The following is a 27,614-nucleotide window of genomic DNA, read 5'->3' as shown; positions in this document are numbered from 1 at the left end:
GTTCTCTACTCAAAGTCTAATGTGTAGAATAGCAGTTCTCTCCAGGGCTTTCTTTGTATTGCCCAGAATGACTGGTTGTCAGGTTATAGATTGGGTTTCCCCTCTCCACCAAGAATTTCCTACAATAAATTGTCAAAGCCAATATGAGTGCACTTGCCTATTGCTTTTCAATATGATACTATTGTGAAAGATCTTTTCCCAGTGGAAGTAGTCAATAAAGAAGGAGTGTGTGCTGCAACATTCTTTTATAAACTTGAAAATGTTCAGTGAAAGCACAACAAAAAGACTCAGACATACTTTGCCTCAAAAGGACACTTGTTTTCAAAGCGTGTTCTTTTTCCTTACAAAGATATGTGGAAGTAGAGTACAACAATGATCTCTTCAATACTCAGTGTAGTCCCAATCAATATTTCCATCTATTATTGTATTAACCTCAGGGTTAAGACTGTCACCAACAAATTTCAGGCTCTCAGGTGGCCAATGAAAGGGAAGACCACTTCAGTCACTTGGGTTACAGTCCTTAGACAGAGAGGGATGGCTTTAGATTTAGCCCAATATATGTGATAGCCCAATAGCTTTCCATACTGTCAATTACCTTAATAGGCTGGTAAAGACTCTAGGCTTTGAAATAAAAAGAACAGTTTATCTTGGAATAGGAGCATTTTGTGGAAAGCAGAGCTACCACATCAATGTCGTGATTGTCTCTAAAAGAGGAAGTAATCCAATTAATGTGAATGTTTTCAAACAAAATGTTCATTACAATATAATGCGGATAAACCCATTTAACATATTCTGAAATAATTACTGTACTACATTCCCACTAATTACAAAATAGTGTCTGGTTCTTTTAATTGAACTTCATTTATGTACATTCTTTTTACTAACAAATTTAATATTGCCTATACATCTTCAAGCTGCAATTTCCATATCCTGGGCAAGTTCTTTTCCAGTTGCACTGTGAACAATAAGTAACTCAGAATAAAAGTTCAATAGCATAATTCAGATATGTAGATCTCAGAACAAAATCCAGAAGTATTGACAATTTTGTCAGTCAGTCTCCTTCCTCCTCTGATTGAATCATAGAATGCCAACATTGCAGAAGGAGGCCATTCAGTCCAACGCATCAATTCTCAGTACAGTTTCCAACAGGCACAGTGTCTCATTAATAGTGTTGAAGCAGAAATGTTTCTCTGCAGAGATTTTTTAGCAGAGGAGGAGTTCATTTGACCCTCCTTCCTTAGTTGAACTGAGGACTGCTGTATGGGGCTGATTTTACATGTTACCATTACCCTGCTGTTGAATCAGTCTAGTATCCTTTCTTTCTCCCATGCCCTTGTGTAATATTCTTCTTACCAAAATTAATAAGTATCTATTTGAATGTTTTAATCAATTTCACATTGATGGTCACTTGCGGTAGATATTGAGGGTGGGATTTTATGACCTCGCTTGTCCCGAGACCGTAAAATCCCATCTGAAATCAACGGATCTTCCCATTGTCCGCCCCTCACCAGCTCCAATTAGTGTGGTGGGCAGAGTGGTAAAATTCTGGCCTGCACGTTTCAATAACTTATTACGTAAAAAGGCTTGCATTAATCTAACTCTTTATGTGTTGAGTACTTACCTTGCTGATTTGCCTACTGTTGTAAGTAAAAATCTCCTGATGATGATTCACACAAGCCCTTGGCATTTCCTCTTAGAACCCTTTTGCCATTCATGTTATGTGTACAAGGAATACAAGAACTATTCCAAATGCATGATTGTCGGGATGGCACAGTGGCACAGCTGCCTCACAGCACCAGGGACTAGGTTTGATTCCCGGCTTGGGTCACTGTCTGTGCGGAATCTGCACATTCTCCCCGTGTTTGTGAGGGTTTCCTCCAAGTGCTCTGGTATTCTAGCACAGTCTGAAAGATATGCTGGTTTGGTGCACTGGCCATGTTAAATCTTCCCTCAGGGTATCTGAATAGGCACCAGAGAGTGGCGAGTAGAGGATTTTCACTGTAACTTCATTGCAGAGTTAATGTAAGTCTGCTTGTGATGCTAATAAATAAACATTAAAAAAATTATATTTTACATAATAATGGCACAAATTAGAATGAAAGCCATTTTCATAGTTGCTATATACTTCATGGACATTATATGGTATTAACTACTTTTAGGATTAATCTAATAATTTTTTAAAGCAGTTTCAATCTGAATAATAGTGCTGATTCTTTTTTCTATATTACACAGACCTAGAGACTTGAGATGTGCAGAACTACTTCAGGGAAAATGAATCTGGGTTTACGATTGTAGCTGGTGGTTTTATAGATGATGTTAAATTTGCTTGTGAACTGACCCACATAAATGAACTCAAATTAAAAGATCTGGTCACTGCTCAGCCATCAACAGGAGTGCAGCGCAATATTGGTTGAAGTAGCCTTTAATGCATAGCTCCAATTAGGGATATTGTAAGCCAGTAGCGTCTGATTAAGTATTTTACATATGCTGCTTTATCTTAATATCATTCAATATCAATCGCCACAGTAATATAAGAACAGACCTTGCATAACTGGAGAAGTCCTTTCTTTTTAGCATGATGTCGGTAAATGTAGGAAATTCATATTGAACTCTGGTGTTCCTCCTGGTAAAAGCTCCTTAATTATTTCATCTTCTTTGCTCCCAGTATTTGGATATAAAGCATCACTATAAAAATCCAGTTTTTCTACAAAATTTCATTTTGTGTGAATCTAAAACCATCAAATATTCCCATTGAAAATCAACATAAGCCACCAATAATCCAAACTTTTGAAAAAACAATGTGAAAACAATAGAATATGTGCATTTTAATTATGGAGAGAATAATAAATTGCACAAAATTCAAGAATTTTACTCTGGTAAAATGCTTTCATTAGAAACAAAGAACAGGGGAAATTTCTCCACCACCTCGCACTAATAGCCACTTACTCGGGGGTCAGATTTCATTAAATGAATCCCAGATTTCAGAAAAATGTGTCTTTTGTGCACCTTCCACATGGCACTCCATGTCGCCTTCCCTGTTACTTATCTCAGCTCTCCCCATATTTTAAAATGTAATGAACCCCCTGCAGTGTGCGCATGTTCCCAGTACAGGATGTTTTATATAATCTACACATTTCCATATGAAGTCGACGTCTTTCAGGGTGTGATCAACGCAATTCTTTGTTCCGTGTTAGCGAGTTTACAACACCTTGGAGTTGTCTGTCGACTTAAATATTTATTTAAGAAGTCCAATGGCTGCTGCCATTTTTCTCTGTTCAGCTTACCGACGCCTTGCACTAGTGTTACAAAAGGCCAAGGCGACATTTAACCTGTTTTGTGCATATCCGTGACTTGTGAAAAACAGAAATTTAGCCACCAGTGTGAATAGTCGCAATGAAATATTGAGGAATTATCCTGGATATGTGACAAATAAGTTAGAAACTTTTCTTCCTTTCACCAGGTTTGAGAAAAGCGCAGCAAATGGTGAAAGAACCATGCATTGAAATCACAAATCGTACTTGATTCAAAAATTTCAAACTTCCAAGGTATTCTTCAGATCTCAGAAAACATACAAAATATCGCCAACTTCCTCCTGTCATGTGACTTGAGCTGTCCAGGGGGAAAAGTACAGATTTTCAGTGATACAACCTATCTTTGCAAATATTAAAATATGAATTTTGGAATTTTCAAATTGTAAAGCTTCAATGTTCATCTTGTCACATAGAAAACATTTACAAGGTATCCTGTATCGAGAGTGGTGTTCAGGTACTTTGCCACACTGACAGCAGTCATACTGTTGTAAGACCTGAAGGTGTCAGTAGAGTCTAACATCAACTGCTACAGTTCCCGATCTCTCACATTTTTTCGTTTGCGCTTATTGGCCTACTTTACTGAGGCATTCGAATTTTGTAATCTTGACAAAGGCTGTGCTTTTCGGCAGGATGGGTTACGGTAGCTTTTTTACACTGGTGGTTTATGTGTCATTTTCTACTGTCACTATATCTAAGTTGGTTATTTTCTGCTACATATAAATATAGAAATAACCACTTGCCATGTGTTACATGCAGTAGGGATTATTATTAATCTGACAGTCATTGAGTTGAAATAGGCAGTTGTGAATCATCTGCCTGGAAAGCTTGCAATTTTGGTTGGTTCCCTTCCCATCCAGAATGTTGCTCTTTTTAACTTTGCAAGATGCAGAGAACTGCAGCTAGTGTGGACACACGGAACTGGTTGGCCATGGACCTGATGCTATTGCAAAGATAGGGATGAAACAAGCTGCCATTAACTAAAATCCAATAGGAAAATCCAAGCCCTGCCAATGTTGGACATCTGAAATACAGAAAGGAAAATGCCTAAAATACTCAGCGGGTCTGGCAGGAACTACGGAGAGAGAAGGAGAGAGAGAGAGAGAGTTAATGTTGAATAACCTAGGATTGTTTTCACTGGTAAGACAGAGGCTGAGGGGAGACCTTTTAGAGACCTACAAAATTATGAGAGGCATAGACAGGGTGGATAATCAGAGGCTTTTTCTCAGGGTGGCAGTGTCAATTAGGGCACAGGTTCAAGAGGGGGAAAGTTTAAGGGAGATGTACAGGGAAAATTTTTCATGCAGAGAGTGGTGGGTATCTGGAACGCACTGCCAAAGGAGGTGGTAGCAACATTTAAGAGGCATCTGGATTGGTACACAAATAGAGAAGAAATAGAGGGATACGATCCAAATAAGGGCAGAAGATTTTTGATAGTTTAGGGCATAATGATCGGCACGGGCTTAAAGGGCCTGTTCTTGTGCTGTACTTTTCTTTGTTCTCTTTGATCTTTGTTTCAGGTTGATGACCTTTCATCAGAATAGGGTGCAAGTGAAGAGTGATTAAGGGATGATGGTGCAAGGCAAGAGGAGAAGATAAAGATGCTCTTTCAAAGAGTCGGTGCAGACTCGATGGGCTGGATGGCTTTCTTTTGCATGTAGGGATTCTATGATTCCATAATGGAACAAGTGAACAAACAAAAGATGGGTCTAGGGAAGCTATAAATGGCAACAACAGAACCATTATCAACAGCTGCTGGCCAATAAAATGGGAGCAGTGGTTATGATCTGAAATCATTGAAGAAAATGTTGAGTCCAAAAGGCTGTAAAGTGCCTAATCAATAGACGAGGTGCTGTGCCTCAAGCTTCTGGTGAGGTTCAGTACAAAAGTGTAAGAGAGCGAGGACAGAGAAAAAAAAATCAAAGCATTGTACAGTCACTCAGTTTATCATTTATCCACCTGTTCTGCCAGTGATTTCTCCTTGCATTCAGATAAAGGGGAAATGCGAAGGTTGGCAGTAATACAGATTTTTTTTTGCTGCAAACAGGCATAAATTCTGTTACTGACATTGGCAGTGCCAGTCCTGGTAACTGCCAGCAGGAGAATTGCACCATAAATCTTTACAATTGAATTTTTGTAAATCTCTCAAACTTCACTGAGATTTTCTTGGCTGATTTAAAGCAACAGCTGACCCCAATTTGGAAACAAAATAGAAGCATTTGGAATAAGTACAAAATCCTTTAATGTAACTACCACATTTGCGGAAGGAGAGCTTAGTTCTACTTGAGTGTTAGTCCTCCAGGGGTGAAGTTCCTCATTCAGCAACAATATGGGAGAATGCCCATATATCTTTGTATCAAACAACTTCTTACTGTAATTGTGGGAATACGCAGCTTTAAAGCTGATGATTTTGGAAATGTCTCATTAATTGCAAAGTAAAATAGATATTTTTGTATATAGAGGAGGAATTTAGATTTGACTGTCAACAAGAAAAAACCCCCCACAAAATCGCATTTATATAGCACCTTTCAGAAGCACAGGACATCGCAAAGAACTTTACATCTCTTAAAATACTTCACTCTATGGTAGATGCAATTACTCATGTTCTGCCCCTTCCCATTCTGGTTTTTTACTATTGTCAGATTTAATCAGATTACTTTTGCAAGTGGAAATCCTGGATTGCTTAGTACAACACCAAAAATGATTCACCTCATTCTTTTTGTGTTCTCTCCCCTACCTTGGATTGTCAACAAAATATGAGAGAATGAAGGGTGAGATATTTTTCAAAAAACAGAGTTGTACTTCAAAAAAAATGGTATAATTGGGTAAGTAGTTATGTGTAAGTGGATGCTACTAATTAGGAAATGCAACGATACCTTTGCATTGATTCCCTTTCCATTTGAAGCCATTCTAAGGCTAACACTGAAGTGAAATTCTTCACAATATTTAGATGAAAATCAGAATTATTTTTGTCATTCAGTTCCTGTGTCAGCCTTGCTTAATAGTAGTAGTCACCTCTGAGAGGTTTGTGAGTTGAACATATTGAAGTTTTAAGTGTATTTATTCGTGTCACAAATAGGCTTATATTAACACTGAAATGAAATTACTGTGAAAATCCCCTAGTCGCCACACTCGGCCGTCTGTTCGGGTACACTCAGGGAGAATTTAGCATGGCCAATGCACCTAACCAGCACATCTTTTGGACTGTGGGAGAAAACCGGAGCACCCGGAGGAAATCCACGCTGATGCAGAGGAAAGCTTGCAGTCTCCACACAGGCAGTAACCCAAGCCGAGAATCGAATCCAGATCCCTGGCAATGTGAGGCAGCAGTGCTAACCACTGTGCCACTACCAGGTGGCACTACAGCGCTGAGCCAGAGTTATGTTGATGGAAGTGCAAACTTTCAAATGAGATGTTCAACCAAAACCCTGCCTGCTGAGGTGGGTATAAGAGCAAGACTGCTGCTCCGGCACTACAAAAATATCATGGAACCCTGCCAGCTTGTACTTTCACCCGTGTACCTGGGACTGTCCTGCAACCCAGCTTATTATCGGAGCTAGATGAACTAACCATGGCCCTGACTGGCAAGATGTATTGAGATGGTACATTTGCACTTACAGCTTGCTAGTTTTATGAAGATGAAGCCAGGAGCCAGACTGCCAGTGAGCCGCAGACATGCTCCAGACACAATGGGTGGAATTTTCCCATTCTGCCGGCCATAGGAATTGTAGTGGGCAGTGGTGGACCTCAGACGGGATTTTCCAGTCTTGGGGTAAGCATGGCCGGTAAACCTCACCCAGTGTCTATTTTGCACTTGTTTCAACCAGCTAAGCATCAGTAGACACCTTTTCAATGCATTGGGTCCCAGCAACAACAATGGCTTGTACTTATACAAGTGCTTTTAACATCGTAAAGCATACTAATGTACATGAAAAACCTTGTTAAGTGCTTTATTAAATAAAATTGACACTGAAGGTCGGAATTTCTCTCCTGACATGGGTAATTCTGTTTAAAGGGTGCTGTTTGACCCACATATTTCTCAAGCAAGCTGGGAAAGTGTGAGATCCTGAGTGGCCAAGGGAGCAGGAGACTGCCATGGTGGGCTGGTTAGAAGGCCAGCAGTGGTTCTCAAGGTCTTCATTCCAGTTGATTAAGAAGCTGTTCTGCCCTCTTGCCCATAGCATGCACCCATGCCACCTCCATAGTCACTCACCCAATATCTACCATGGGCAAACCTCAGACACCAGAAAGAGTTGAAAAAAAACAAACTGCTGACAACATCATTCAACTCTCACTGTGACACACTCGACAGTATGTGACAATACTGTGCCTTTAAGAAATGTTCCTTTGCAGGATGTTTCTAGCAGGCCTTGGAAATTGTCAGTGCCATGATGTTTCTGACTGGTGTTCCTTATTGCTACTGTGGCAGTGTAATTGATAGCATGTTGATTTTAATCTGGGCTAATACAGTGGTCTGGGGCTTTATGATCCTTTGGGGATTGCAAGTGGAGCTTGATTTGGGGATGATTAACAGGTCAGATGGTGTGGTGACTGCCTTTCTTTGCATAGAAAAGTCCAAGTTTTAGTTTCATTTTCTTAGTTGCTGTTAGGAGCTGGTGGAAGAAGGCAGTGTCTGTCTATCTGTCTATCTGTCTGTCTGTCTGTCTCTCTCTCTCTCTCTCTCCCTCTGAGGCTTACTGAAAGTTCCAGGACTGGGAAGTCTCAGAGATGTGATCCAACATTTAAAGGACAAATTCACACAGGTGTTAACAAACTGCAAACCAGCATCATGTGAGTATACTTGTTTTTGTGCCAAGTCTGAAAAGGGGCATATGTCTCTGATGGCGTTTGACTTTGAACAACATAAGTAGCTTGCTGTTAAGGCTTATTAGAAGTGGTAAAAGTTATGCTAATTTCTTTTTGTTACATTTTAAACGTGTTCGTAAATAAACATTAGTTGATAAAAGCTTCCTCATGGGTCACTTGAATCGTAACTAGAGTGATATACCTTGTACTCACCCATGCCAAATTCAAATGTAAGAATTTACTGTCGAGGCTAACTTCATAAAACACCATGGAATTTCGAGCCTGAGACATAACAAGTGAAAAAAAACTCCCATTCACGAAATTGATTCAAAGCTCTGAAATCACCTCAAGAGGTTAGTCTGTTAGAAACACAAATTTCCGTTGAGACCCCACAATAAAGCAAGGTAATTCTTTAATGATCTCTTTAAACTGTTCAACAAACTGTGATGTTATAACTTCCGGCTATCTAATAATTGTAGATATGAAACTTGGCTAAGCATTTTCAATTAAATAATAATAATATTCTCTGGGGAATTATAAGACCATAAAACCATAAGACATAGGAGCAGAATTAGGCCACTCGGTCCATCAGGTCTGCTGCTCTGTTCAATCATGGCTGATATTTTTCTCATCCCCATTCTCCTGCCTTTTCCCCTAACCCCTGATCCCCTTATTAATCAAGAACCTGTCTATCTTTGTTTTAAAGACACTCAATGACCTGGCTTCCACAGCCTTCTGCGGCAAAGAGATCCACAGATTCACCAATCTCTGGCTGACGAAATTCTTCCTCATCTTTGTTTTAAAGGATCATCCCTTTAGCCTGAGGTTGTGCACTCTGGTTCTAATTTTTCCTATGTTCACTCTACCAAGGCCTCGTAGCATCCTGTAAGTTTCAATAAGATCTCCTCCCCATCCTTCTAAACTCCAATGAGTACAGACCCAGAGTCCTCAAACATTCCTCATACAACAAGCTCTTCATTCCAGGGATCACTCTTTCCAAAGCCAGCACATCCTTCCTTAGAAACAGGGCCCAAAACTGCTCACAATACTCCAAATGGGATCTGACCAGAGGCTTATACAGCTTCAGCAATACATCCCTGCTCTTGTATTCTAGCCCTCTTGACATGAATGCTAACATTGCATTTGCCTTCATAACTGCCGACTGAACCTGCATGCTAACCTTAAGAGAATCTTGAACAATGACTCCCAAGTCCTTTTTGTGTTTTGATTTCCTAAGCATTTTTCCATTTAGGAAATAGTCTATGCCTCCATTCCTCCTTCCAAAATGCATAACTTCAGGCTTTTCCACTTTGTATTCCATCTCCCACTTCTTTGCCCATTCTCCTAAGCTGTCCAAGTCCTTCTGCAGCCTCCCTACTTCCTCAATACAGTCCCTCTACATATCTTTGTATCATTTGCAAATTTAGCAACACTGCCTTCAATTCCTTCCTCCAAACTGTTGTGGTCTTAAGGTCTTATGGAATGTTGGATCACATCTCTGAGGCTTCCCAGTCCTGGAACTTTCAGTAAGCCTCAGAGAGAGAGAGGGAGCGATAGAGACACTGCCTTCTATCACCAGTTTCTAACAGCAACTAAGAAAATGAAACTAAAATTTGGACTGTTCTGTGGGAAAAAACACAACAGTCACCATATGACAAAGATGTTGATTGAAACTGCATAACTAGATAGTATTTTCTTCCAACCGACTTCCATTGGCTGTGCCAAACAAAGCAGTCCAGCAGAGGTTTTTTTTAACTAACACTGGTATCTTCTGTCTTGTTTTTCCATGTTTAAAGAGAAGGGTATTTAACAGGCTTCAGATCACAACACTTTAAGTAACTTTTATCTTCCCTTCAAGAAGCGGTAGATGGAATACAATGTGGAAAAGTCTGAGGTTATGCATTTTGGAAGAAGGAATGGAGGCATAGATTATTTTTTAAATGGGAAAATGCTTAGGAAACCAAAACACAAATGGACTTGGGAGTCATTGTTCAAGATTCTCTTAAGGTTAGCATACAGGTTCAGTTGTCTACTCCATCAATGACTGATTTCTACACTATAGGTTAAGACCCTTCCAGCAGTGACAATGGGGTCTGTGTGAAATCTGCACTAAGTTCAAATGGCCCATGTGACTTTGGCTTTCCTGCCTGTGTGAATCACAGGCGACCCCTTTCCCCTTCCCCTTGGGATCCTGGGCCCTGCCCACCAATTTTAACAATCAACAGAGTGTTCGTAACTCCATGAAAATCCAGCCCTGTTTCTCAGAAGATGATATTTGGGCAGGTGACCAAAAATATTGACAAAAAAGTAGGTTTTAGGAATGTCTTGAAGCAGGAATGTGAGAAAGAGAGGTTTAAGGAATGAATTTGAGAGCTGAGGCTCTAGGTAGCTGAAGACATTACTGTCAATGGTGGAGTGTTGAAATGAAGACGCTCAAGAGACCAGGATTGGATGTGTGCAAATATCTTAGAGGGTTACATGATTATAGGAAATTACAGTAATAGGCCAGGAAAAAGCCAAGAAGGGATTTGAAAGCAAAGGTAAGAATTTTAAAGACAAAGCATTGCTTGACCAGAAGCCAAATAGGTCAGCAAGCACAGGGAGATTGAGTGAATGAAATTTGGTGAAATATAAAGTTAGGTGAGACATTAAGCTGTGAGGAGGTTGGAAAGATACATTGACCGGTTAAATGATTGGGCCAGAAGATAGTAGAGGATTTGCAGGGAAGCGTGAAATTATTGACTTTGATAGGGAGAATGGCAAAGCAGAATAATTTTGTTGATGTGTTAATCTTGAGGTTCAGATGAATTTGCCTGTTCTTGTACAAGAATCACAGAAAGTTAACATGTAAGCACAGCAAACAATTGGAAACCAAATACTACATTCATCTTTATTGTAAGGGGAGCGCAGCCCAAGAGTAAAGAGGCCTTGCTGCAATTATATAGATCCTTGATGCAAATGCGCCAGAGTACTGTCTGAAGTATATCTCATATCTAACAAAAGATATACAGACTGTCAATGGTTGCAGTAAAAGTTCCTCAAATTGATTCCAGGAATGAGAAAGGCGCTCTGTATCATTCTAGGCATAGAAAGTGTTTATATTCTTTGGAATTTGGAAGAATGAGAGGTGATCTCATTGGAACATACAATTCTTAAAGGGCTTGACAGGGGAGATACTGAAAGTCTGTCTCTCCTGGCTGGTAAATCTAGCAGTAGGGGCCATAATCTTAGGATAAGGAGTCAGCCTTTGCTCAGATAGTTGTGAATGTTGGAAATTCTCTACATCAAAGATCAGTGGGTGTGCAGTCATTGAACATTTTACAGACTGGCATCGATAGAAAGTGAAGTTGATACAAAAGTTCAGCCTTTTTTTATAAAACGGTTGAACAGGCTGGAGATGGTTGATGTTCAATTCTTGTTTCTATTTCTTACATTCCTTTTTGTCTGTTCTTTGTAATTATTTTCATCTCTGTGACTCTCTTCCATTCCTTTCTACAATACTCAAGATTACTTCTTCCCTCTGCCATCTCTCCCCATCTAAATTTTTGATTTTTTTCTGCCACTTTCCTTGCTTGAGTCAGACCCCTAATGATGAAGTAGGGTCAAGGGGTATCTTGCTATGTCAAAAGGTGATGAATAATTGTAAGCAATTGCTATTGTTAATTCCTTCTCACTAAATGTTTCACTTTGTTATTTTTTATTAATCCATTATTTTAATAGTTTTCACTTTACTATTTTCTCCCAAAGCAGGCTTCTAAAAATACCTCATGCAATTATAGCAAAAATAAAACCCCTCAAAGCCTTCGTTAACAGAATGCATTCAAATAATGACAATGGAGAGATTTGATTTTGCAGCTATAATGGAGATCTGATTCAGGCTTTAACTAAAGTTTAAAATTTATTTATTTGTGTCACAAGTAGGCTTAGATTAACACTGCAATGAAGTTACTGTGAAAATCCCCTGTTCGTCATTCTCCAGCACCTATTCAGGTACACTGAGGGAGAATTTAGCATGACCAATGTACCTAACCAGCACGTCTTTCAGACTGTGGGAGGAAACCAGAGCACCCAGAGGAAACCCAGGCAGACAATGTCCCAAACCTGGGATTGAACCCGAGTCCCTTGCGCTGTGAGAAAGCAGTGCTAATCACTGTGCCATCATGTGGGGAATTCAACATTCTTTTGCCATACCTTCCAAACCCATGTCCTCTGCCACTGGGAAGGACAAGTAGCAGAAGATGCATGGGAACACCATCACCTACAAGATCACCTCCAAATCACACACCGTCCTGACTTGGAACTATATCACTGCTCCTTCATGGTCACAGGATCAAAGTCCTGAGACTCCCTTGAACACTGTGGATTTGCCTGCTTCAGATGGACTGCACCAATTCAAGGAGGCAGCTTACCACACTGCCTTCTTAAGGGCAATTAGGAATTAGCAACAAATGCTGACTTTCCCAGAGCTTCCCGCATCCCATGAAAGAATGAAACAAATCATTTACAAATGAGCTAAAGAAGGAAACAAGGTGTGAAAGGCTGGGTTCATGAGTGGGGGGAGTGTAACAGTGTAAGTTAACAATTGCAGTAATCAAATGTAAGGATACTCTGGGTATTGCATTAAGGCAGAATCCATGCAGATAGAGTTAAGAAATGGGGAAATAATAGCGTACTAATTGGTGTGCATTGCAGGCCATTAGGAGATATGACAAAGTCAATGATCCTGCTTAATATTCAAATTCCCCTGTTTGACTGGAAAGTAGCCAGTGTTACACATTTACTCATGAAGGAGGAGAATGCTAACTCTGGTCATTATAGCTTTGTTCGTCTAAAGCCAGGTCTCATAATCTATAAAACTCATGAGCATTGATCAAAAATAGCCAATATGATTTTTTTTAAAGGCAAGTTATAAGTGATAAATGTAATATTTCTTGAGTGAGCAATTATATGGATAAAGGAAATGCAGTTGATGCACTGTATACAGATTTTCAGAAAGTTTTTGAAAAGGCATGTTGGAAGAATTCAGATGTATGGTACAGGCGAAAATATAGCAGCATGGATTGAAAATAGTTTAATAGAAAGGAATCCAGAAAGATACAGGAAATTGTTATCATGTGCATTGGAGAAAAAGGGTGAGTTCTGAATCAACTTTTTGGGTGGGATTTTCTGGTCACACTCGCCTCAAAGCCGGAAAATCCCGCCCGAGATCAAAGGACCTTTGCATAGTCTGTGTTCCGCCCATTACAATTCCCATGTCTTTATCTCCTTATATGTCAATTACTTCGACTTGAGGGTTTAGTTAGCAGTAAGGAGAACCGCAAAAAGAATTAGGAATTCATAGACAGGTCTGGCAGATGCACTTTGACATGGTAAGTATGTTGTAATATATTTTGGAAAGGAAAACAAAGAATGGGGATATAAGCAGACTAGAACATTGTGTAGGATCATTTGAATGTAACTTATAGCGTCCAGTAAAGATGTGGAGCATTATTAATAGAGCCCCCATGGGCTTTGTGGAATACACATTTCCCTACTGAGTAAGTAGGATCTTGCACAATGAGAGATAAATGGTGAGAGTTTAAAACCTGCATTCAGCCTGGATCGGAGGTTATACAGGTCCAGAGCACATGTAGAGAAATTATATCAAAGCTGTTAATTATATATGAACATTTTCAGAGGAGTTTGTGTTAATAGTTCAGCAGGCTTCACAAGTTTTATTGCTGCTTTGAAATGAAGCATTAATTTTTAGTTTCAGATTCATGCTAATATGGATTACAGTAGTACTAAATTAGTAACTCAGCATTTACTTATACTTACACATTTTAATCACTTTTGGAAATTATTTTGGGGAAATCCTATTTTGAGTTTGGAACTTGAAATAGTTACAAAATAGCATTCTTAGAATTTTTGTAACGATGATTTTTTTTTTAAGTGATTTCGTTTTACAGTGTAACTTAGTGTCAAGTTTTGAGAAAGACAGTCTGGATTCTGACAAATAGGAAGATTCAGAACAGTTTTGCCATGTACTAGAACTGAGAGTCTTTAATATGGTTAGACAGAGTCGAAGCTAACAGTCCCTGGCCATCAGTTACCTTGTCGAAAACAATGGGAGCAGCATCAGGTTCACTCAGTCGGGAAAAGTGAGTGACAAAGGTGTGGACTGGATCAAGGGAAGGCTGAGTTATATTTTAAAAAATGAAATACTCAGGGCAGCAAAGGTTATCATTATACAAAAACAGAAAATGCTGGAAAATCTCAGCAGGTCTGATAACTTCAGTGGAGAGAGAACACAGCTTGGTCATTCAGCACTTTCTGTTTTTTGTTTCAGATTCCAGCATCCACAGTATTTTGTCTTTATTATAACTGATGGCTTTGGGAATTACTGAACAAACTAAAAGGCAAAGGTACATTCCTGCCATTGTGTCGTCAAAGCCAGAGCTTCAGAAAAACATGCAAAAGTGGCTACAGCAATATGCATCCAAAGTACTACAGAAGAAGGAAGGTCAAAGAGATATTGTCAGAATGTCCACATAATTTCCCAGTTTGTATTGGGTCACTGTCCAACCATCCTTATTTGAAATGTTTAAACAGTATGAACTTTGGTTCCTTGATTCAAGTATGTCTGAACCTGATGAGCAAACCATAAAATTGCACCTAGCAATTGGGAATGAAAGTCTACAGAGACTGAACCCATCAAGATTAACAAAAGAAGAGCTAAAGGACTTCTGCATGCCCAAAGAATTATTAAGCTTTCCATCAGTTCTGCAAGGCATGTGATCATGTGGTAGAAAGGGAGAGCGGCAGTGCACTAGAGCAAAAGTTGATGCAGCTACAAAGAGCCATGTACTGATCCAAAATAATTATTATAAAATTGGTACCTTTGAACAATGAAAATGACTGTCTGGTATCCCGTCAGAGACATATACATGAGTTGATTGACATACCAGAAAATGATGATGATGTTCACGATGAGACGAAGACCGGTGAATACGTTTCACACCATCAGCTTCGTGAGAAATTTAGATGCCATCACACACTGTCCAAAGTGTTTGCCACAATTCAAATTGTCTGCCCTAAGAAATCTGATAACTGTTCATTATTGATCAAGTTTGTTCGAGGGGCAAGTTCCAACATACTGGTGGGATCTTCCAGCCGCGCTCAGTCCAAGGCCAAAAATTCCCACCCGAATCAATGGGCCTCTGCATGGTCCACCCAGCCTGCTACGATTCCTGTGGCGGGTGGGACAGGAAAATTCCACCCAGCACCTCTGTGAATTCTAAAAGACATGTAACCACAGGCATAAAAGATCATTGTAAAACCAACTAATGTGAAACTTTCAGTGTACAACATTCCATGTGCAGGATCCATAGTATTGGAGTGCAAGCACAATCAATCCTCCTGGTTGCCACAGATGCTTTACATTGTGCAAACTGAAGGCCCAGTGATTACAGGTCTACCAGCACGTTGCAACCTCACACTAGTAACAATCCATGGAATCAGTCAGACACTACAAGATAGATCAACCTCAGCAATACTCTGATTGCCTCAGTGCAAAACCTAACATTGAAATATCCAGAATGTTTTAACAAAATTGACAGGTTCAAGGGACCTGCCACATTACACTTGCAAGAGAATGCAAGTCCATTAATTGTCCACCATGCAAGTGCAGCAGCCACATGCAATACAAAGTGAAAGTTGAAGTAGATAATATGGAGAAAGATGAAATCATTAAAATGATATAAGAATATATCAGTGCAGTTCAATCATGTGTCAGACAGAAAAACAGATCATTGAAGATATACCATGAAAAATGACATTTGAATTCAGCTTTGAAACACAGTCCTTACAAAGCACATGCTTTAGAGTTAACTCCAAAATTTTGTTACAGCCACCCCCAGTGAGGTTCCTTAGAGTTCTGGGTGAGACCCCTCGATTTATCACCTTCTGGCTAGGATACCCCCAAACTGTTACAAATCCAGGAGAGGAGGGGTGAACTAGCTCCTTGTCTTTATTCAACCTCCTTTGGTGATAGCAACAAGATTTAATCTAACAGGATTCCCCTTCCCATGGGCAACTTTTATATATGCTTTGTTTGTGATCAGAACTCACACTCACCTGATGAAGGAGCAGCGCTCCGAAAGCTAGTGGGGTTTGCCACCAAATTAACCTGTTGGACTTTAACCTGGTGTTGAGATGTCTTACTGAGTTTACCCAGTCCAACACCGGCATCTCCACATCACAACTTTTCCCAGACCAGTAGGAATGTTTTAAAAAGAACTAATTTAATCAGGCTTTTTTGCATTAAGATAGAATGAGCTTATTAATTACTAAAAATAGTAAAATACATGCATGTACATTTATACAGATTAGAATTGAGAATTGAGTCCAAAGTAAGTAAATATCAATAAACTGTTTTACAGAACTATCCATGACTTGCAAGGAACAGGTGAGGAAGTGTGCGGCTATTATGATTTCACCTTCTCGTAGGGCTGACTTCCCGAGGTGAATAGTTGGTTCTCTTATTCCTGTGTTCTGTGTTTGGCAGCTGGGATCCTTTTGCTGGCTGGAGCTAGCTTCCACAGTCAGAGAGAGAGAGAGATATCAGCAAATATTGTGACTTTGTAGGGACACTGTTGGCTCTTTCTGTCACTGTGTCACACACCTTCAGTCTGAAAAACTTCCAGCTGCTTATTCTCACAGAGCACACGCAGACAGCTGAATTAAACCCATTCTTTGCATGTTCCACTTGGAAGGTGAAATCCACAATTCCATCTAGGCATTAGTCAGAGGATCTTTCGAGATGGAATGGCAATTATGTCTCTTTGTCTTTATCAGAGATGGTAATCGCTCCCTGAATGCTGTTAGAAGTACCTTGGCAAGAAAAAGGGATGTGCTGCATTGTTCCTTAGAGAAACAACCTTCAGTAATCACATCAAGGGCTTGTATGTACACTCTCAGCCATCTTTGAGTCTCTGTCTATTTTTAAGACCAAAACTTAGGTCTTTTTTAGAGTTCAATATTTTGTGCTTATTTCTGTGCATTTTTCCTTCACCATTGTAACAATTTGCAGGTGCAAATTTCTTCCAAAGTGTGACGCGAAGCATTGTTACTCGCACTTGTATATCTCACAGAGAAGTCCCAAGAGCCTACTACATTTTGTACTCCATTCAGAAGACACTATTTTCAATTGTTCCTTTCCAGGCTACCTTATAAGTTCGCATGAATGATACATCTTTATCACAGATGACATGGTCAATGTGGGAAAAACAAAGCAAGAAAATGACCATAATCTGCAGCACATAATGAAGGATTGGTGTTCAACAGAAATACAACATCAATGTGCAGCAGATGAATTTATTCCATTTTAGTTATTCCAGTGCTGCCATATGTCCAAGTGAAATCGAGGATATTAAACAAAAACAAAAAATGCTGGAAAATCTCAGCAGGTCCGACAGCATCTGTGGAGAGAGAATAGAGCCAATGTTTTGAGTCTGGATGACCCTTTCTTTATTCTCCCTCCACAGTTATTTAATGTTGATATATTAGTGTCACAAGTAGGCTTTCATTAACACTGTAATGAAGTTAATGTGAAATTTAGCATGGCAACGCACCTAACCAGCATATCTTTCAGACTGAGGCTGGAAACCAGAGCCCGCAGAGGAAATCATCGCAGACAACGTGCAGACTCTGCACAGATGGTTACCCAAGCTAGGAATTGAACCTGGGCCACTACTGCTGTGAGGCAACATTGCTAACCATTGTGTCACAGATGCTGTCAGACCTGCTGAGATTTTCCAGCATTTTCAGTTTTTGTTTCTGATTCCAGCATCCACAGTATTTTGCCTTCATCTTAGAGGATACTAAAGGCATGTAACACCTGAAAATCAGGACAAATCTCTTTAATTCCTTATTTCCATTCATTCCCAATTTTGCTCACAAATCTTTGATTTGATTTGATTTATTATCATTACATGTATTAGTATACAGTGAAAAGTATTGTTTCTTACTCACTATACAGCCAAAGCATACCATTCATAGAGAAGGAAAAGAGACAGTGCAGAATGTAGTGTTACAGCCATCACTAGGGTGTAGAGAAAGATCAACTTAATGTGAAGTAGGTCCATTCAAAAGTCTACTGGCAGCAGGGAGGAAGCTCTTCTTGAGTCGGTTGGTATGTGACCTCAGGCTTTTATCCTGAAGGAAGAAGGTGGAAGCGAGAATGTCTGGGGTGCATGGGATCCTGAATTATGCTGGCTGCTTTGCCAAAGCAGCTGGAAGTGTTGATCGTGTCAATGCATGGGAGGCTGGTTAAAATCTTCTTTGTTAAGGGAATTGTTGAGAAAGAATGTACTTCTCCTATGGCACAAAGAACACCAATCCCTCTTTAAAGCATTGAAACAGTCATTATCAGAATCATCACCATTACAATTTTAGGAACATAGGGAAAGAACTATCCCATAGATAGATGGGAGCATGTATATTACAAATCAACAAACCAATTGCATTTTCTTCAAAATCTCCATTCTGTAACTCAATCCAAATACTCCAGTTAAGAGCAGGAAGAATTAGTTTTAATGTTTGGAATCATGCATTTTCATACTTACATCTTTATCAAATGATATGTGATAGAGAATGATTACAAGCCACTGGAGCTGATTAGGTGAAAACCAATGATGCATGCACTATCAAGATCAGAACTTCTCTTGAAAAAACTGTTAAGATGACGGTTGAGAGATTAGATATATTACAGGTAAGTTGATGATCACATTGTAGCATGTTGCCTAACACAGTAAAAACAGATAACATATCCTTAGATCTACAAGCTGATTTCATTGACATCAAACATGAAGATTTTCTCCAAATTGATCTGGTAGGTTTTGCACAATTCAAATGCCAGCAACTACAAAAAGAAATATTGAAAGATTCTACTTCACATGCACTGGGGAAACCATAATTCAAGGATGGCCTGATTCACTTCAGCCTGTTTATGAACACATGAGACCATTTTGGGTCTTACCTGGATGACCTAGACATCGTTCTGAAAGGCAGGGGGGTCATCAAACTGGAATTTTTGCAACCTGATATTTTTCAACAACCTTATCACTCACAATTGAACATAAATCGGACGAGAAGACTTGCAAGAGAGATAGTCTTTTGTTTGGTTATTGACAATGATATTTCTGTCTTTGTTTAAAAATGTGAGACATGTCAACAGCATATGTTGAGTCAGCAAAAGGCACGTGAAATTCCTATCTATTCTTCATCCATAATTGCATCTGACCTCTTTCATATCCATAGTGCAGTATGTAGTGTCACAACACCAGGTTAAAGTCTAAAAGGTTTATTTGGTAGCATGAGCTTTCGGAGTACTGCCCCTTCGTTAGGTGAGCATAGGATTTGTTTCACAAATAGGGCATATATAGACACAAATTGAATTACAAGATAATGATTGGAATGCGAGTCTCAACAAGTAATCAAGTCTTTTGAGATGCAGACAACGCGAGTAGGGGAAGGGTTAAGCACAGGCTAAAGAGGTGTGAATTGTCTCCAGCCAGGACATTTAGTGGGATTTTGCAAACCCAGGCAAGTTGTGGGGATTATAGATAGTGTGACATGAACCCAAGATCCACATCAGGTCCATAGTACTGACTTCATTATCATTGCTGACTATTTTATCATGTATCCATTATTCAACAACTCCAAATACATAAGCACAACACACACACACACACACAATCTATTTGATGTGCCTAGAGAGAACATTCCAGATAATAGTCTGCAATTTATTGGTAAGCCATTTCAGAATATCTATGAGAAGTGGAATACCAATCACATCACCAAAGAGAAAATGCTGGGAAATCTCAGCAGGTCTGGTAGCATCTGTAAGGAGAGAAAAGAGCTGACATTTCGAGTCCAGATGACCATTTGTCAAAGTTGATCTCACTACTTCTCTTCATTACCCTAGTTCTAACAGCTTAGCTGAATGAATGGTTCATATAGTGAAATCCCAAATTTCAAATGTAGACAGACTAAACAAGACTTCCACAGTGCAATGTTATACCTGAGAGAGACGCCTTTAAGTGCAACCATTCCCTCACTTGTAGTGCTCATGCATTGGCAGATCAGTGCGTACCAATTTAACAACTCATATCCATTCTACTCTATCAGAAATTAAATTCTAGTCATGACCATGAAACTATTGTTGTTTGTCACAAAAATCCATCTCTTTATGAATGTCCTTGTGGGAAGGAAATCTGCTCTCCTTCCCTGGACTGTCCTATATGTGACTCCATATTCACATCAATGTGTTAGTTCTTAAATGATCTCTGAAGTGGCTGAGCAAACCAATCAGTTCAAGGGAAATTAGGAATGGGCAACAAATGCTGGCTCACGCTCCATGGAAGAGTCAAAAAAGTCTTTTCAAACTATGAGAGAAGTTGACAAATGTGCACAATAAAAACGCAAATACAGCATTGCCAAGTTTACATATGGGATGACAAGTTCACATCTGGGATCCCACAGAAAATAATGGTAACCAGCCAATGTGACAAACACTTGTTTGGGACCAATGTCTTCACAAAGACGTTGTGGTGAGGCTTAACCAAGAGCAAAGCAGGTCCTTTCCATCTCCTCAGCCACCATGCACTCCTTTTGCACTGAGGACAATATCCCAAATGCAATCAACTGACGACTGTGAGCAATTAAAGACACCCCAAGGCAAGGTCACCATTACAAGATCTGACATGCCAGCAGATTACCTTTATGCTTTAGAAACATTCATCAATTCTGTGCACTTATGTAATGGTAACTAAACATGAACATGCATTGTAAATAGTTATACTTCTTTGGAAGCAGGTAAGGTGTCTTTACAAAGATTCGGAGATATTGTGATGTGCTCGTAAGGGACACCAGGATGATATCATTCAAAGGGAAATGTGTCATATTATCCAGTCTCCATTTCACTTTTGCTTTGAGTGGGACACACACACACACACACACACGCACACACACACACACACACACACCTCTTATGCCTTTAAGCTTTATGACTATATGTAACTCTTATAATATGTTCTCATGCACTTCATATTAATAAATTAAGCCACAATGTGTTTACCCATTCAGGAAATAGATTTGGTGAATAATAGGGGCTTTTATATTAAAACACAAAAAATCTGGAAAATCCATTAGTGTGTGGGAAGAGAAAAGAAAAAGTCTGGGTGGGATTTTATGATTTTGCTCGTCTTGAAACTGTAAAATTCAGCTTGAGGTCAATGGGCCTTTCCATAGTCGGCGCCTTGCTCACTCCAATTCCCGTGATGGGCAGGTTGGTAAAATTCCAGCTTATACCATTTTTGGACATTCACCCCCCACCCTACACCTCACCTTTGATAGGCACACACCCAAAACAATGGGATCTGTCTATTCCATCTTCCTCCGCTATGTATTTGCAATGTTTTCTGCTTTCACTGTAGATTTCCAGCTCTTGACATTCTTTCCCCTTTATTGTTGGGACGATGGTATTTTTTCTTTCATATCTCAATACTGTCATAAACAGAAGCCTAGCTTTGGTGAGGGAGGTAGTTGGAATGTAACCCAGTGGAGGCGTCTTTGCAAAGGTTGAGATGAACCTGCCGGCATGTTCCCTAAGAGCAAGTCCAAGCACAGAATTCAATTTCAAATCAGTTTGAGATTAAATAATCAATTCAATCAGTTCATTGACTTGTCTTCAGACTCGTCAGTGCTGTCACTGTGTTGTGATATTTCTGAAACTATTGCACAGCTGACATTGTTGCAAAAGTGAAAAAACACACTGAAGTTAAATGGCCTTTAGTTGTCAGCTGTGTAATTAAACCTCCTGCTGAAAATTAAGAGGTTTACTGTAATCATCATGGAGTGTTTTTTGACTGTGGGCAAATTATAAGATCTCCCACCTTCCTGATGATGGTTTTGACTAGAACAGTGGGTACCTTGAAGCTTAATGAATGTATTGCACATTGAAGCTCATTTAATGCTTCAAACAAAGTCATTTAAACAACTTCTTGGTACCTCCCTTGGGTGTGCGAATTTGTTGGCGATACCTGCTAATGAGTCGAAGGGATGCTGGGTGTAATATGTTTTGTAACTTAAGGGATTTTTAACTGTCTACTCTCTGGATTGTTGCTAGGTGAGGCTGGTTAAAATTTATCACCTTTGTACAAGATGACACATTTCTCGCCAAACTCTCAGTTATTATTTCTCATTCACCTTCAGTGCTGACATCATCACACGCCAACTAGTTTTCCTGCCTATCATGAGAATAATAAATGAACAACCACTGATGTTGATTTACAAATACTTTAAATGAAAGAGTGTTGCAGAAGGCAAAATCACAAGCAGTCACTTAGAAATACAGAACTTGAATACACCTGATAACACCTGATGTTGCTGAAGCTTTTCACCTTGCACTCGCCAGGACAAATGCAATAATAAATTTCAAACAATCACAGCAGCTGATATTTGTTGGCTATACCAATTGGTTGGCAGGTCAACTCTGATGGGCTGAGACACCACCATTGGAAATATCAACAGGAGTCTTCACAAATCTAATTCAAGACAGGCTCAGAATACAGTGTTTTTAGCAAGAATGGATCCCTGTGTATGAATGTTTATTGCTCCCAGAAAGCGCAAATGAGCTTCATTATGAGCTTGACTGTTTAACTTAAATTGGCTTTTGGTATCACTATAAGCACAGTCAGGATTGTTCAGCCCAATCATAGAATCATATCAAACAGTAAACATTTGTGTCGCTGGTTGATTCCTGCTCTGACCAAGAGTGCAAGAAACTACAAAGTGTTGTGAATTTTGCCCAGTCCATTGCACAAACCAGCCTTCCATTCATTAACTCCATCTACACTTCCCGCTGCCTTGGAAAAGCAGTCAGCATAATCAAGGACCCCATACACCCCAGATTTACTTTCTTCCACCTTCTTCCGTCAGGAAAAAGATACAAATGTCTGAGATCACATACCAACTGACTCAAGAACAGCTTCTTCCCTGCTGCCATCAGACTTTTGAATGGATCTACCATATATTCAGCAAATCTTTTTCTGCACCCTAACTATTGTTGTAACATTATATTCTGCACCCTCTCCTTTCCTTTTCCCCTCTGTACTCTATGAATGGTATGTTTTGTTTGTATAGTGAGCAAAAAAAAACTTTTTGATGTATCCCAATACATGTGACAATAATAAATTAAAATAAATTAAATCAAAACAATCTGTACTCTGCATATTGCAACCAGCCAAAGGAACATGCTGTTTGATTTGATCAGCCAATCATTGACATAAGACCATCAGACCATTGTAAATAGGAACAAGAATAGGCCATTCAGCCTTTAAAGCCTGCCCCATCAATTAATAAGATCATGGCGGATCTAACATGCACAAAGTCCACTTTCCTGTCTTGTCTCTATAACAATTAATTCCCCTTCTGATAAACAACCAATCAATCTCACCTTTTAAAATGTTCAAAGGCAACTGGCTTCTACAGCTTCCTGAGGCAAAGAATTGCAAAGATGTACCACTCTTTGACAGAAGAAATTATTCCTTAAATCCATCTCAAGTAATCACCCCTTATTCTATATCATTGGTACCAATGTGTACCATGACTGTTGGCTCTTCAAACTTCCTCCCCAATAAGTTCTGCAGCCACTTTGCAACAATCTTTTCCCCAGCATCAGGGAAGCAACATACTATTCTGAACTCTTTTTGTGTCCAAACTACTGCCTTTCTGTTCCCCTTACAATTGAAACTCCCATCACTATACACCTCTTTTTACTCCCTGTTTGTACAGTTAAGCCATCCGTGGTGTCATGGCCTTGGCTTTCACTTCACTCCCCTGAGAAATAATTCCCCCTTATCCAAAGCAGAATATCTGTTTAAGAAGGTTATGGTCCGAGAGGACTCCTGCCTACCTCTACTGTGCCTGGCAGTCACCCTTTCCATTTCTGCATGTGTAGACTTAGCCTGTGGATGTGTCCACCTCTCTACTATCCATGAAAATCTCAGCCTCATGGATGCTTCAGTGTGACTCCAGCCACTGCTCCAGCTCTGCTACAGAGATTTCCAGTAGCTGCTGTTGGAGACACTTCCTGCACACATGTCCATCCTGGACACTGGAAGCATCCTGGTTTCCAACATAGCACAGGAGCAGCATCCCATTTGGCTAAGCTGTGCTGCCATGAACTGCCCTTAGGTCACTCTCCTTACTATTCCCAAGTATGAGGATATTAACATAGAACGTAGAACATAGAAAATAATAAAGTCAAGGGTGGTGTCAGAAGCTTAGCTTCCACTACATTCTCCTGAGAAGTTCTTACCTCCAACGGTGTCCAAAGCAGCATAACTGTTTGAGAGGGGTATGGCCCAGAGGAATCCTGCGCTATTTGCCTACCACTACTCTGTCTGGCAGTCACTTTTATTGATATTAATAACACTAAGCACCTTCTTCAACTCCAGATGCTGACTCTGTATAACAACAGACCTGACCTGTATTCTTACTATCCTATCAAACAGTAAAATATATATTCACCAATTCCTACTTGCTAATCAGCAGACTGCCAGATTGATTCACTGCACTGCTCTCTGCAAGTTATTCTTTCAAACTGCTTCACTGTGATGCTGACTACAGGATACTCTTCTCAAATATATAGCTATACATACCTGGCATTGTATCGGCACTGATATTCATACACAACATTGTTCAGTTGTGCTTTAGGGCCATACATCCCAACATTTGGTTGATTAAATCAAACAACATTTTTTTTGGTTCTTTATAATGAGCAAAGTACATACTTTGTATACTCAACCAGCCCACACCAGCAAAACAGGAGTGGATTAACAGCCACATTAACAGCCATTTAAAATAGTCACGTCCGTAACATTTGATTTTGCATTTGCTAGAAGCAACGCACATTCGTACACATTCTGTGCAAAATAAAAGAAATATGTTCAAGCTTTATGCCTTTCTGAAGGAGCCTATTGTCAATCTTTTCCTTGCTCTGACCTATCCCTGTCCTTCTGTTCTGTTCCAGCCTCTCCACCTGTCTCCAACTATATAATTCTTTCCATTTCTGCCCCTCTTCAGTTCCGTAGAATGGTCATGTGTACTCAAAAATGGCAACAATGTGAATTTTGCTTATTTTCTTTGGGGTTGCCCCTGAATATATTAGACTTTCTAATTGAGCAGAAAGGGGTGGGGATAGGAGGAAGTACCTTGTCAGATCCAAATTGCATGTCTGTTTTTGCAAATACATCCTTCCTACCCCTGGGATTCCAGGTCCAATGATTTTATTTTGACAGCCAAGGTAGCGCAAAGAGATAAAGTAAAAAAAATGACCAAACTGTGACACAAAAGCAGTTGATAAGTGTCATCATCAATGTCATGTTTAACATCGCTGGATTTTTTTCATCAGTTAAATGATATTATTGCCTTACACTTACACTAAGGTAGTTTGAACCCAAAGTGGGTGAAATTGGATGAACATCTGGCAAACTGTACCGTTTGTACAGTTTTTAATCTAGCACTGCTTAAAATGGATGCTGCCCTCTTGGTCCATAGGAAATAGGCACATGTCTTAGTTTGAGAAATCAATTTAGAAACATTACTTTCACAGGAGGTACGTCCAATTGATGTGTTAACGTGTGCAACTTAAGGTATGGAATTTTATTGTTCAAGCTCTGTCATGTATCAAGGCTAACAATTATCTACCCAGAAGCCTTAACAATACCCTGGCCACCTTGACTACCACAGTATTTAGCATTTGATGAATAGTATATTGGGAATAAATTACTTTAACTTCAAAGGAACAGATGTCCTATGACTTACAGACTTTCTAATGGCTCCTTCCTGCTAATATGTGCCAATATGGACTCTCTGCGAACTATAGTACATCCTCAGAGACTGACATTTAAAAAGGTTAAAATATAAATTTGGAGTTCTACTGAGCTAATTCTAATAAGGTAGGGGTGGCCCGGTGGCAACTGATTAGCACTGCTGCTTCATAGTGCTGGGGACATGGGTTCGATTCCTGGCTTGGGTCACTGTCGGTGCGGAGTCTGAATGTTTTTCCCGTGTCTGTGTAGGTTTCCTCCCACCATCCGAAAGATGTGCTGGTTAAGTGGATTGGCTATGCTACGTTCTCCCCCTGTGCACCCAAACAGGAACTGGAGTGTGGCGACTAAGGGATTTTCACAGCAATTTTGTTGTAGTGTTAATGTAAGCCTACTTGTGACGCTAATAAATAAACTTAAACTACAGACCAGTTCATATATTGTGCAAAGTTAATACTCAATTATGTGGCACCTTTTCGATTCTGTACAGTATTTCTTCTACACTTCCATCTTATTGACAGTTTTAGCCTGAATAAAGTGAAGTTTATTTATTAGTCACAAGTAAGGTTTACATAAACTTTGCCATGAAGTTACTGTGAAATTCCCTTAAGTCACCACGTTCCAGCGCCTGTTTGGGTACACTGAGAGAGAATTTAGTATAGCCAATGCACCTAACCAGTATGTCTTTTGAACTGTGGGAGGAAAACACAGCACCCAGAGGAAATGCATGTAGACACTGGAAGAACATACAGACTTCAGTCTCTTGTTATTTTGCATCTTTGGAGTTGATAGAGAAACATGATGGGCATCCAGAGGATTATGGCCAATTGAAGTTAACACTTGAATCGCAATGTGCGCAGAAAGAAAGATGAATACATTATGAAAAACCACGGTACAGTGGCACAGTGGTTAGCGCTGCTACTTCACAGCACTAGGGATCCCAGGTTCAATTCCCACCTTGGGTGACTCTGTGTAGAGTTTGCACATTCACCATGTGTCTGCGTGAGTTTCCTCCGGGTGCTCTGATTTCCTCCCACAGTCCAAAGATGTGCAGATTAGGTTGATTGGCCATGCTAAATTGCCCCTTAGTGTCAGGGGATTAGTAGGGTAAATACATGGGGTTGCGGAGATGGGGCCTGGGTGGGATTGTTGTCGGTACAGGCTCAGTGCCCTGAATGGCCTTCTTCTGCACTGTATGATTTCTATGATTTTATGAATCAATCTGCTTGATGGAGGACACTGGGAAAATCCAAATGTTGTCGATATAACAAGTTTAATTATCATTGTTTTCAAAATAGCATGATTCGTCTGTGTATATAAACTCATAAATTGTGAAAATATATTTCACTATCTGAGCACACAGTGTAAAGTCAGCACTACCTACTATATGCTCAACTATACCTTTCCATTTAGAACTTTCTAGAATTTTTATAAATGGACAACTACCAAGATGTGTTGCAATACAGAGTGTGTTAAAAGCAACAATGCACAGCATGATTGCTGAGCACTTTGTGCAGTGAATAATAAGACCAGATGAGAAGCAATTCATCCCCAGGAAGATTGCAATAACTTTTCTTTGCAATTTGTTCTTGTCTGGATGCCAGTCAAACGGTTGAAATAATAAAAT

The sequence above is a fragment of the Carcharhinus amblyrhynchos genome, chromosome 4 (assembly GCF_965287045.1).
Source record: "Carcharhinus amblyrhynchos chromosome 4, sCarAmb.v2.hapA, whole genome shotgun sequence".
Taxonomy (NCBI): domain Eukaryota; kingdom Metazoa; phylum Chordata; class Chondrichthyes; order Carcharhiniformes; family Carcharhinidae; genus Carcharhinus; species Carcharhinus amblyrhynchos.
This window is presented reverse-complemented; position numbering follows the sequence as displayed.